The sequence below is a fragment of the Camelus bactrianus genome, chromosome 10, assembly GCF_048773025.1.
Source record: "Camelus bactrianus isolate YW-2024 breed Bactrian camel chromosome 10, ASM4877302v1, whole genome shotgun sequence".
Lineage (NCBI taxonomy): Eukaryota > Metazoa > Chordata > Mammalia > Artiodactyla > Camelidae > Camelus > Camelus bactrianus.
In genome coordinates, this window is record NC_133548.1 from 45553950 (window position 1) to 45565204 (window position 11255).

At 37.2% G+C, this 11255-nt stretch overlaps 1 pseudogene; it reads right to left on the reverse strand.

Moving 5' to 3' along the window:
- Positions 1 to 394: 394 nt before the first annotated feature.
- On the reverse strand, positions 395 to 1348 carry LOC105068536 (olfactory receptor 51A4-like; annotated as a pseudogene).
- Positions 1349 to 11255: the final 9907 nt, after the last annotated feature.

The window sequence follows — 11255 nt, forward strand, 5'->3', positions numbered from 1 at the left end:
GAAAACAAAACAAAAATTTCTCAAGTTTATTAAGATTTGACATATAATATGTGTAGATGTAAAGTATACAATGTATTTATTTGATATACTTATATATTGCAGAATTATTATCATAGTAGAGATAGTACCTCCATCATGTCACATAGTTATCATTTCTTTTTTTGTGGTGAGAACATTTAAAATCTACTCTAAGCAATTTTCAAGTATATAATACAGTATAGTTAACTATAATCACCATGTTTTATATTAGATCCCCAGAGCTTACTTATTTCATAATTAGAAGTTTGCACACTTTGACCAGCATTTCTCTATTTCCTCAACCCTCTAGCTCCTGTCAACCACTGTTCTACTCTATGTTATAATCAGTTCAGCTTTTTATATAACACATCCTTGATTACTTAAGCAAATTTCCCCTACCCTTGAATATCTTGTGCACCACAGATCTTAACTGTTTGGTTTTTAGGCCATAAACCAAGGGGTTAAGGATAGGGGTCAAGAAGAGGAAGAGGCTAGCCATGGTGACATGGAGAAGAGGAGATGTGAAAGTACCAAACCTATGAATTAGAGCCAGCACAATGAGTGGCACATAAAAGATACAGACTGTGAAAATGTGGGAAACACACGTATTAAGTGCCTTAAGCTGACCATCTTTGGAGGCAATGCCCAGCACTGTTTTTAAAATCAGGATGTATGAAATGACGATGAACAGAGAGTCAACTCCAAAGGAGCAGAGGACAAGGGACATCCCATAGATGATGTTGACTCTGATAGGGCCACAAGCCAGCTTCATAACATCTGGGTGGTAGCAGTAACAGTGCAATAGAGTGACATCCTTGCAGAAGGGCAATCACTTCAGCAGAATTGGCAAAGGTGCCATCAGTACCACACCCCTAACCATGGCTGCAAGCCCTATCCCAGTAATCCGAGGAGGAGTTAAGACCCCAGCATAGTGCAGCGGGTTGCAAATAGCTACAAATCAATCAAAGGCCATGGCCAGCAGGATGGCTGACTCCATGGAGGAGAAGATGTGGATGAAGAACATCTGCGTTAGGCAAGAGTGGAACTCAATCTCTCTGTGATTCAGGAGGAAGACACTAAGTACTGTGGGTAGAGATGATAAAGACAGACCAACATCTGTGGCTGCCAGCATAGACAGAAAGATGTACTGAGGCTCATGAAGGCTGGAGGTGCTTTTGATCACAAAGAGGATGGTGCCGTTCCCTAGGAGGGCAGTTAGGTACATGACACGCAGTGGGACTGAGATCCATATCTGTACAGCTTCCAGTCTAGGAATGCCTGTTAGAAGGAGAGCAGGTGGCTGGAACCAGCTACCATTTATAAGCCCCATAAAGATGTTTCTTGGCATCCAGCCTGGGTGAACTTTTAAATGTTTCTATTGGGAGAAAAATACAGATTTTAAGATAGGAGGATATAATGCATTTGACTCCTCTGGGGCAGCATTAATCCCAGCCATGTTCACATCAAGAAATTGTTCCTTAGAATGTTTCCAAGCCTTTCTGAATAACTACCTGGAGTTAGGGCAATGGACAACTGCTATCAAAGTGTAAGAGCTACTAGACTTCCTTTGGCCTAGAACACTTCGATCATTGATGAAGTGACAAAATTAAGAATTCATTTTTCATTTTTATCCTAATGCTTAGAAAAATTTCATTCTCAGTACTCTTATTTCTTATTGAATTATGTTTGTGAATACTTATATTTTTAGTCATCTTAGCCAAAACTCTGAAAGAAGTTTCTGTACTTTCCCCACATTAACAGCATACCTATAAAAATATTCAACATCTGGAAACTTGGGCATTTTTCCTATTATTTGTACCTGCAGAAATAAAGCATAGGTTATTTCAATAACCCACATAAACCCCAAGTCATTTTTAAAAATTTCATGAGATGCCATTCATTTTTATAATTAATTTCTAGGTTGTTTATTGTATTATTTTTAAATAATATGTTGATTTTTTTCTAAATGTGAGTGAGTAGTAAAATCATCAAAGTGGGTATTGTGTTACTTCTTAGCTGGTGCAAAAATAGTATCAAACATTAAGAAATAATTTCTTGAATAAAATTTTAACTATATTTCAATACACACAAATAATATACTAGGAAATAATAAACACCAATACTTTAGTAAATATCTTAAAAATAGCATAACTGGAGGAACATGTTAGCATTTATGTCTTTAGCCTACAAAGAAGAGTAGGAAGAGATTATATATGATTGAATACAATTAAACTTAAGTGTTTTATTTAAAATTATAAGCAGAAACAAAATAGATAGATGATAGATAATATATAGTTATCCCCCCAAATTTACATCTACAATAATTTCTCTATTTATCTACTTACTGAAAATCATGAATGCACACAAATACAACCTTGAATCCAGTATCAAAAATTTTCTCCCCTTTCACATTTGTGACTCCCTTATTTTTCAGTGAAAAATCTTATACACTTTAGCTTCAATCACATTCTTCATATGATAATTTTTTTGTATGTAACCAGTCTAGCATTGCTAAGGTCCTTTGCCCAGTGCAGATGGGTTCTGACATCCTGCATAGGTTCCCTATGTGGGTGACTCCTGCCATGTGGGTGACTCCTCACCCTACTTGGATTACAACACTTTATGTCAGGCTGCCATCTCCTTTTGTGGGAACACCCTTCTCAGCTCACACAGTTTCACCCCTCATTTCAGAACACTTCCCACGAGTGTCCACTCACCCCACTCTGCTCAGGCTCTGTCTCTCATCACTAGACCTCTACTTCATTAGGACCATATTTCAAATCCAGTTTCATGCCGGGCTAACACCCTCTCGTCCATACCCATCTGAACATCCTCTATGCTCTCTTGTTCTGACATCCTGTGCTGGTCTACTCCTCACAAGGACACCCTCCTCATGACTCTCAGGGTCCAACACCCTGTTTTGATCTATTGGTCATACCCACTCCCTGACCCCACGCACACCAGCATAGATGTCTACACAGCTGTGCTTCAATCAGTGGTTTTAGGACAAAATCATTCAGGATGTGAAAGAAAATAAAAGGAAGGGAAGGAAAGGGAAACAAAAGAGAAAGAGGAAGGGAAGAGCTAACTTTGTTTATATTAAATACAGTGTTTTATTTTACTACTCATTTTTATTAGGTTGATTTTGAGTTGAAGAATAACTTTATATGCCTTGACAATCAAGCCATTGTGTGATAGATATGTTTCCAGTTTATTCTGAGAATTGCTTCCTTAAAATTGACATTTTTTTTCCTATGTTGCCTTGAGCTAAGCATGAGCCTTCATATATCTTTAGTAATACAATCAATGCTTTTTTAAATTAGAGCTTCTGGGTTTATATCATGAAGTGAAAGGGGTTCCAATAGTTATAAAAGTATACTCTGATACAATATACTGATTTTATAGCTAACTTTATGTTCACAACTTTTATTAATATTGGTAGTAAAAATTAGTTGATGCTTTCTGTATGTCAAGCACTGCTGTAATAGTTTGCATTTTTTCTCAGTTAATCCTGACAGAATTTGTACTACTATTATTTCTACTTTACAGAGAAGGAATCTGAGGACTAGAGAGGTTAAGTAACATTAATAAATGATGGTGGAGGAATATTGACCCAGGAAGTGTGGATTCAGAATCAGCTGTTGGAGCCATTGTATTCTAGCTTCTTAGGTTGGTTGTGTCATTATAACTGCATATAATTCTCATTTTTTCTTATGGCATGATGAAAAATCTTACATTATTCATTTAAGGATTTTTCAGATGATTAACCCACTTAACAAATCATTTAAGGATATAATACCAACTTTTTAATAAGCTAAATTCTTATAGTTAACAGTGTTAAAAATGTTCAACTAAATCTCAATAATTAGGCGGCCTTTTTTTTTTCAAATTTTATAGTACTGTTCTCAACTTGATCATTGTTGATGTGTATGTAATAGCAAGTAGAGGTTTCCATGAAATAATCTCCTGTTTAAGGATTAAATCATGTCCTCTGAGTTAAAGAAAGCCTTTGCTAACCTTAAACAATCTTGCCATGAATAAATTCAGTCAACTCAAATTTGAATCCCTATATTGAAACCTTTTCCTTCTAAAAATTTCATTACACTAAAAGGAAAAATCAACATGAAATACTGTTATTACTGCTTAATACTTCCTTAGATCATAACACCCACTGCTGAATCTTCTGTAGCTTGTGTATCTTGTCCAAGTTTAATAATAAAATAACAGCAAAAAAAAAACCAAACCCCAAAAAACCCACTGGTGTCATTGACCCACTCCTTACCTTGGTTCTTTGTAGCTTTACTGAAACTCACTAATGATTTCAAGGAAGGTTGGCTATCCAGTGAATAGACCTTGGCTTTAAGATCGTTGTCCTTCTCAATTTGGCACTCACCTAGCAAGTTCAGGGCAGCACTCCCAGCTCTCTTAAACTACCTTCAGTGAGGTTCCTAAGGGTCCCTGTTTCACATGGTTGCCATATGAAAGTGAAGGGAAATTCAGTAATTGCTGTTTCAGATACCCCTAAACATGACACATACCATTTATATTCTTAAGACAACTGTTTCATGCTAGCTCACAGCTGCCTGTAAACCAGTTTTATTCCAAATTTCTAATCTGAAACTGGACCATTTGCATTCAGTGCCTCCCTTAATATATCAGGTATTTATTAACATGTCCACGAAATCCATGACTGAAGACCAGAGGAGAGGAGAACTCTGGGCTTCATCTTCTTCTCCTTTTTATTCTCCTTTAAAATTAACACCATCATTGTTCACAAGAAGGACTTTTTCCTCTTTGTATCTGGTAAGAATTTTCCTATACGACATCCACTGGATCCCTATGCTAGAACTGCTTTTACTCTAAGTGACATGCATCATACTCTTCCCTTGGAAATTAATCCACAAGACTTTACTACAGAAGGAAACAAACAATTTAGAAGAAAGAAAACATACACCAATATTCTTCAATTATCTTTCCTTAGTATTTTACCTACCTATTTAGAAGTTCAACATACCTAGACTTTCACTGAAAAGCCTGCTTGAGCTTTTGAAATTTGATGGAAATCTTCTTTAAGGACCTCCACTGTGCTAAGGAAGTTGCTCTGCTCCATTCTGTGCTTTATCCAAATACATTCATCCTAAGGTTACAGTACACATATGAAGGGATCTTTGGACTCGTTTACAAAGAAAGTAACTCATTGGAGATTTCAGTTCTTTCTCTATCTGTAATTAAACTTTAATCTGGCTTCTCAACACCAATATCTCATTTCTGACAGTGTTGAATGGCAGCAGGACACCAGCCAACGTTACACTTGTATCTGGCTTTACTATACGGAAGAATTTTACTCTCCAGGGAATTCCTGGCTCTCTCACTGGAGGCTAGTATAAATCCCATAACAGTGGTTTCCATCAGGGCCACTCCTGAGATGTGAAAGTTATGGGAAAGTATATTTAATTGGTGTAGGGTCTTGTTAGTGTAAACAATTTGATTCTAAAAATGCAATACAAAATCCATGGGTCCACATGAGGCATAGTTAATTATCAATGAAGATTTAGAATAATGAGTAGAGAAAAAGAACTTACATATTGTTTATTGTCTATATCAATGCATGAGAAGATTTTTCACAGTGTTGAAGCTCTACCTCTTTATTTTCAGGTCCAAGAACTATCTCTTTGTGTTCTTTACTATCACATGTCCTCTTCCTTGCTAATTTCATATCTTCTACCATAAGAGAAGGGAAAGGTAGTGACACAATTACAACTTTTAATATCTTGGCTCTTTAAGAATTGCTTTATATTTATGAACAATAGATCCTGCTGCCCTTTCAGTTCCATAAAACCACTAGTTACTGTTGGCTGCATCATTAGTCATGACCCCACATCATCCATTATGCTGCTGGAATATATTGGATTCCTGAAGACAAACCACATGTGGACATCAGAAAGAACCAGGGGTTGAGTTATGGCATAGGGCAGAGACAATCTCTGAGTATACCTAGGCAGTGATATTTATATAGAGATATATAGATAGATCTATTTTCACACTTATTTATCCCACTTCTTTCAAATTGGGGTCCTTCTTCTTAATCTTACAGTTCTGGGTGAGGTGGATGTGTAAAGGGGTGTTGAATCTTTGTCATATAGTGTAAATATAATCCATAAACTCCTATACTCTGTGTAGTATTTCACATATAAAAAATAATAAATTGCACCTGAATACTTCCTGGCTTTAAACAAATTATTTTGATTCTATTGGAGAAGCAGTTCTTTTGATTGATCACTCTTTTTTTTTTTTTTAATTGATAACAGAGTGTTGTCTAAGAAGAGCATGAGATTTGACAAAGGCAAACCTTCACTTAATTTTCAGCTTGATTTCTTACTATACGCACAGGTGAACTTTCAAGATGTCAATGTCCTCATCTAGTCATTGGGAAAATAATCGTATCAGGAATCACTGTGGTTTTAAAAGAACTGATACATCAGAAATGTGTTTTAAACCTGAGAATTTCTATGGCAATGATGGTTGATCCTAAAGGCTGATTTCCTCCCATTATACATAGTGCATAGCTCCTTTCCTATACTAGACAGCAGGGGCTGAGGGTTGTATTATATATACTTATTTTTGACTCAGATTTAATAAGAAAAATGTTCTTAGAAATATTTGATGATAAATTGCTCTATTTTTCCCCTACATGGATTTTGTACTATTTTTCAGGAGATAGTAAATTCCTAAGGAGTGTGTTCCCTCAACACTAAAAGACAGACCCTCTAACTTTCACAAAAATCCATACATTTAATAAGTGGAACCTCAACAATACCCCATATTTCTATGATTTGTTTGCGTCTGTCAGAGCAGTCTCAGTATGGGTTGCTGCCAGTGATAGGGCTCTTGTTAATTCCCCAGGATTGTCTAAGAAGTACACTCTTCCCATAAGCCTATTTATCCATTCAGTGGGTCTTTCCTAGCCTTAATAAAAGGATCAGGGGCTCAGAGGACCACAGATAATTTTCTGGATTCCCCAGTTCTCTTGAGTTTTAGTTCTCCTGGTAAAGTGAAACACTGTAGAACCAGTCTCTGAGCCAGCATTGGGACCTAGATCAGGGACAGACTGCCTATCATGTGCAATGTCTGTGAGTTAACAATTGTGAAATAAAGACGGTAATAAGCACCTGGTATTCCATATTGGACGGTAAGTGACTGCTGGGTTCTGAAGGTGACCCATGTGTCTCAGATATCAGATCAGGCACACTCCTGGTCTGGAGGAAAGGACCTATGATTTTTCTCCCTGCCACCTATGCCCATATTACAGCACCTGGCCGGGGCCATGGCATAAACAGATCCACAGCTGGTGGGTGGAGGCATGTCCCCTGCCTGTGAAATAACATTTGTTATCAATGGGAATGTCTGGCTACCTGGCCAAATCATGATCTTTTGAGATAATAAAGGGTCCACTGAATGGTGGTTTATGACTCTTGAAATAGCCAATCTCTCTGAGGAAGAGTTATTTCAGAATGTGAAAGTTGGGATAATTTCAAAGTGGGAGGTCAGCAGAAGAAATAGGACTGGGATTTCATTGCCTTGACTGCAGTTACTCATAGATAAGATTTTCTGTAAGTGAAGAGAGATCCCTGATTTGTTTTTTTTGGGGGGGGGCGGTTTAGGTTATATCTCATAGGTTTTTGTGTGGTTTTCTTTATTCACTGTCAGCTTGCCGGTTAAAAATCTCTTTGAACAATTTAGTGCAGAAGGGGTTTACCTCATGTCATCCAAAACAGAAAAGATGTTGAGACACAAAGTTAGGTGCCATGGGTGTGGAAGCCAGTTTCACAAGATGGTAAGTACTGGAATCTCAGGAGGCTCTGAGCTTTGCTTTGCTTTGCTTTGCTTTGCTTTTCCTTTTTTGAGTGGGGGGTAATGTTTATCTGTCTGTTTGGAACAGGGTAGAATTAGGGTAATAAAGAAAATGGAAATGAGAAAATATGACATAATATGACATAAATCGCAAGCTAAGGGTATAAGAAAGAAAAATACTCAAGGTTGGGAAGAAGGAGGAAAATAAATTTGAAGGAGAGCATTTAGTGAAACTCCCTTCTTGGTGAGTGGTGAGCCCCGTTGGACTGCACTTGTCTGATGACATTCTGAAGTTTCTCAAATCAGTTGGCTTGCTCTTTATAGCTTCTCCTTCTGCCGTAGTTTGTGAGTCTGATCCCACAGCTGCAATGGGACGTTGCTTTGAGTGATGTAAGAGTGGGTATTAGGGAGAAAGGGAAATGATGTAAATTATAATAGAAAATACTGGGGTTCTGCATGACTTTTAGAATAGAACTGAATGACTGAAGGTGAGGAAGGAAGCCCAGACTGCAGACTGAGAGGACCATGCCATCTCTGCTTATCCTATGAACGGTTTTCAAGTTGATATCTAAACTGGTTTCTTGGGTCTGATGTACAGTTTTAATAAATGCTTGCAGCTCTTAGACCTTTTTTAATCAATGAAGCACTTTTTAAATTCATATTTTTCTTTGTAGGTAAAGGAGGAACAGTTACTCTCCATAGCTGTACATGTAACACTTTTCTTCTAAAGAGGAGTTAGTCAGTGCTCCTATATTTTTCATTTTTTCTCAAAAGCAAGAAGTAAATACTTCAGAACTGTTAAATATATAAATAAAGTAAATAAAGTTTTTTTTCAAGTTCCTGAGGCCTGGATATTGTGAACAATGGATATTATGATATATGGATATTGTGAACAATAATACCTTTACAGATTTTATTTTAATATATTAGTACATGTTCATTTAAAACGTGGTATCCTCATTACTTCTGAAAGGAAAGTGATCCTCATTACTTCTGAAAGGAAAGTGAATAGAGTGGGCACAAGAGAAAAAGATATGAATGAGGAAGCTCAACTGCAGACCCGCAGTCAGAGAGGAAAGAGGTTGGAAGGACCCAGGACAGAATCTCTTACCTGATTAGTGTCAGATGAAGAGGGCAAAACATCACACCCTGAACAAACCTGCTCTTTCTCTTTTGGTTCCTTGGCATCTTATTGATCTTTAAGAACCACTTGTCCATCTACTCATCATTTCCTTCAAGTGCTAGACAAACAATGCTCTCCTGTGATTAGGCCCCTTCTCTCTTTCTGTTTAATTTTTCTTGATTCTGGAAAATTGAATACCTGGTGAAGAAAAATCAGTTGACTCTGGTCATGTGTAGCCTCTTCTGCCAGGATGCCGTCAGCTCTACTAAAAATCTTTCTCTCGCCTCCATTCAGTAGCCTTCACCGCTGTTGGACAATTGTTTATTCATTCATTTCTGTTCTATACACCTTTTCCTCAATTGTATCTCTTTTGTATCTCTCTCTCTCTCCTTTTTTTTTTTTTCACATAAGTTTTGGCACTAACTCTAATAAACATTGCCTTTTATTTTATTATAAAGATCTGGATCAAATGTGAGTCTTTTGAAAATCTCCCATATGCTCCTTATCATTTTTCTGACTCCTTTTTGCCTCAGAAGAAGCAGCAGAACACCCACAAAATAACCTGAATGATTTGTATTTTGTCATGATGGGAACTTAATTCCACAAGTTGTTCACTTTCTTCCTTCAAATTCTTCTTCACTACCAGACTCTCTGACCTTAACAGACATGTTTATCTTTTTTGTTCAAAAGCAGATTTCCCAGTACCTTTTGATCCTGTTTATTACTGTTTTCTTTTCCTTCAGCCCCAGTCTTCTCAAAAGTTGCTTATTACTGCTGTTTTCAGCTGTTACACATCCAGCATCTTGCAATCTGTGGTCAGACTTCATCCTCACTAATTCCTTGCAATTGGACTAGACACTAGTGAAGACCTAATATTTTTCACTAGGTGCTAGTGAAGTTCTAATATTTTTGACACCTTACTCTCAACACAGGAAGTGGCACTGAATAATAATAATGATGATAATAACATCAACAGTGCAAATAGTAGTAAGAACAGCACTGGAAAAAAAAAAAAAAAACTGAGAATGTAGTAGGAAGACAGGAATATAATGGGACCAAGGAAACCAAATGAGAAGAAAGTTTAAAGAAGGGGTTGGTCAAAAGTGAGAAATGAAGTGGTATTAAAGGTATTTTACAGCAAGACAATCTGAGTTTGAATCTCTCCACTTAGTTAGATACTAGCTGTGACCCTGGACAAGTTATTCAACCTACTCCATAGTTTCCTCATGTGTGAAATGGAGAGCATACTAGTAGCCATTTTGTTGGGTGGTTATTATAAGTAAATGGTATTTTGTGAGCACCAAATTGTATAAAGTAATTAACACAGGACATAATTCATTTTTAAGTTCCTGGACATGTCTTCCTGTGGAGCTAAGTACCTCACAAGCTCTTATCACCCTGTCACATATTAGTTCACAGATTTAAATTACAACTGTATTGTTAGCCACAGACATTGATAGCAAATAACAGTTCACAAGCACAGACCTTCTGGAGCCTTGGATAAGCTTCGGTTATAGCTCTGGGTGGGTGCTGCAGTGTTGGTGTACAAGGCAGGAGAAAAAGTCACAGGAAATACCCTCCTTAGGAGCATGCGTTAGCAGGTTCAGAATCCCCAATATCCTTTCTTCTTAAACTCAGATCCAGAATCTCATAAACATCGGTATTCTTGAAGATTAAACGAAATGGATAAAGCATGGATCACTGTCAAACACCATGCCTATTTGGCACAGTGTGAACCCTCTAGATGTTTTCTTTAAATTGATAAAATCCAAAGAGTATTCTTCAGGGATCCTCCAGGTTTACAGAGAAGCTAAAAAAATCTGGAAGTAAGATCATCCACTGGTAAGATAATAAAAATAAAAAGGGAAGTAATTTAATTAGAATTGTAGAACCAGGTTAAAGAAACAGGCTACTAGTTACAGAGGCAATGATTCTAAAGAAGGCTAGTCCATGATCCAACTGCATGTTTTTAAAAACAATAGGATTGGAATGGTAAGGGGTAAAATGGCCGTGTAGACATAGACACAGGGAGGGTTGTGAGAACTAATGACTGAGTAACAGAATCAGTGAGGTCTCAGAAGGAGAATATTGTCCAAGTGGATCCAGCAAGTGCAAAGATTTACCATTCCAAGAGGAAAGAACCAGCCCTAGAAAATTCAGCAGGAATTCAGAAAAAATAGAGTTCTCTACAAAGAGAAGACGAGTTAGTGTCTTGGAACTATATAAGGGTTCTCGTAGGAATCTACTGATTCCTTGCTTAGGC